Below are 3,014 nucleotides of genomic sequence, written 5' to 3' on the forward strand. Positions count from 1 at the left end.
TAGTGTCATATTGTATGTTTGTTTTAAACACCAAGATAAATGTTACATTGAAAGACTAGGAAAACTTGCATAATGCCAAGATGTCTGGTGGAGGAAAAAGGAAACTTTTTGCATCTGTAATCACTCATAGAGTTATTATTCTCATCCAAGACGATGTCACACTGAGTGAATCAATTGAGAATGGCCTTAATTTACATGTCTTTCCCTTCACCTGAATCTCCCCCTCATGCGGAGATCACCTAGAATTCACCCAAAATCTGTATGGTTTAAATATCAGTTCTCACTATACAGTATTATATGTGTTTGATATCGTATGAAATGCGACTGGTACAAAGATCTCATCACCACAGAAGTAAACAAGAAGATAATAAGAGTTTTTAGAGCTTAGAGATATTTAGCTTATGACGGTGGGTGTAACTTTTGGAGCCATTTGGTCTCTTGTTGATACAGGTCATATGGGATAGTGATTAAATGTCAATGACCAGCGTTAACATGCGTTACCATTTGAAAGAGGTTTATGTCTGGTCTGGGTACTTAAAGCGATGTGGCAGAAAGATCGGGGCTCAAACTTTTATATGGTTGAGTCCATAACACTGAGTGTCTCCTACAGATGCTCAGCGTTGTGTAATTGTAAGTCAGGTATTCATATCTTATTCTTTACAGCAGAGTCTTTGATGTTATGTATGGATTATCCTTGAAATGATTAAGTAATTGGGCTTATACATTTACTTGACTGTTAATAAATTGAAAAAATTGTATCTATTCTGACTTACTCTGTAATTATTAACTATCTCTAGTAGATTATGGAACGGTATAATTGCAACAAAGGGTTAAACAGAATGATTATATGTGTGACTAATTATTAAATATAAATGACCAAACAACCAATTGGCATTCTAACCTAAATTCGAGATTATGATAAATGGAGTCAGATAAAAGATGAATTGGAAATAATTCCTTCTACCCAGCTGAAAACACCGAACGCGCAGCGACCTTCACCCGCGATCATTACCGTCATTGGAACGAATTCGGCGGCCTTACAACATCAAAGAAGGTTGTCATGTGTTGTTATTTTACACTATTTATTAATTATACTTATAAAACAATGGTTTGATATATTTTTGTTACCTTCTCTATTCATGAATGGGTTTGTTTCACATTTATTACAGTTTCCTGAAAAGCCATTAAAAAGCTCATAATAGGCCTACACACATTCAAATCTCAAAAAGGGGTGTGTGGACTTCTTATGCCCACTGAAGGTTGTAGAGAAGATAACTTTTTAACTTAGTATTTGATATTTGAAAACGGTATTCCTATCAAATATTTCATTATGCTCACAACACGTTGACATGTCCTGTTAACAGTGGAAAAAGTTTAAACGCGTTTTAAAAGTGTGACAACTAGCCCCAGTCTCCCTTGAAAACAAGTGATGCTGCTCAGGTGACGTACCATCTACTGACAAAAGAAGTTGAGCTTCTCCTCACAGTCTCGGTGTGTCCAGACCCTTGTTTGCTTGTTCATGGCTCCACAACGAAGGTTTCCGGCAGGACACTGGGGCTGTCCCGTCTGAGACCAGGCCATGAAGTTAAGATCATCTCCATTGACCCAGAGCCACTCTCCTGCTAGAAAGCGCAGACCAGTCCACACATATTCAGTTTGAGCTAGTGAGATTTTTCCTGAAGCAGAATTCATTCGGTTCTCTGAGCTCAGACTCGCCACATCATTGTAATGTTTTCTGCAGTATTCCAGAGCTCCTTCCCAGCTCTCATTCTGCAGCACCAGAACCAACTGTATCTCAAATGCCATACAGAATAATTCATGACTTACATTGCAATTTTCACTCTGCACATATTTATTGATTTTGGCTATAAAAGCACAGTCTTTATCTCCGCTCACAGACCAGAGCTGAAAATAAGGCCAGTTGCTACTACTTGGATATTCTCCTCCGATCCACTTCCAGACTCCTGATGTTTTGTTGAGACCAACCCAGGCATCAGAAGTTTGACCAACTGCATCTGCTAAAAATTGCTGTTTTTCAATCTCATTGGTGAAGGTGGACAGGTCATGATAGTAAGTTCTGCAGTAATGAAGGGCAGAATGCCATGACTTCTTCTCATTCACAAAGAAATGTTGTTTATTGAGTCCGGATGAGAGTCCGTAGAGCTCCAGGATTAGGAGAATAGTGAGTGTCGTCTTCATCTTCATCCAGTGAAGAGGTTTGGTGATTTCTCAATGATCAGTTGAAGTAGAGGACAGATTTATGCACAATGACACTGACTCTCTCTTACTTAAACTGACAAACAGCCAATGACAAAAGAGTGTGAGGGTGCGACCAATCACAGAACAAGACAGAACAAACAAATCAGCTGCATTTGACCAATCAAATAAACATCATAATATTTAAGAAACTGTGGGCAGGTAAGACTTGCATGAAACAAATATATTTGATGAAATAAAAAAATGAAGAAAGTGTAAACCATATTAAACAATTCTTTCATGATGTTATCACAAATTAATTTCATTGTGTTTGACCAATTTACTTAATACAGTTGAGTAACACCAGTGATTTTTGTACTTTTAAAGTAGCTTTTAATAAAACCATTATATGTCTAAATGTGAAACATGCTGAAGGCCTATATAGTTTGAAACTAAAGTTTTGCACACAACTACAAAAAAAAATATTACAGAAATACCAAACTAATAAATAAATAAATAAATAAATAAATAAATAAATAAATAAATAAATAAATAAATAAATAAATAAATAAATAAATAAAATATTTTTCTCAGCATCCTGATATAATGCATGTCATAATCTGTCATAATGTGACTTCTGCTCTGGTTCTCAGAATTATAGACCTAATGCAAATTAAAACTAGGAAAACAAATCTTGAAGACCATCTAAACAAACAGATAAGCATTTGCCTGAGAATATCAGAGCACAATGCAAACATGTAATGCAAACATTCCCCGGTAACTAAATCCACAGACGGTGACTTCTCAACCCAAGGGCT

Source organism: Gobio gobio (genome assembly GCF_949357685.1).
Source record: "Gobio gobio genome assembly, chromosome: 7".
Classification (NCBI taxonomy): domain Eukaryota; kingdom Metazoa; phylum Chordata; class Actinopteri; order Cypriniformes; family Gobionidae; genus Gobio; species Gobio gobio.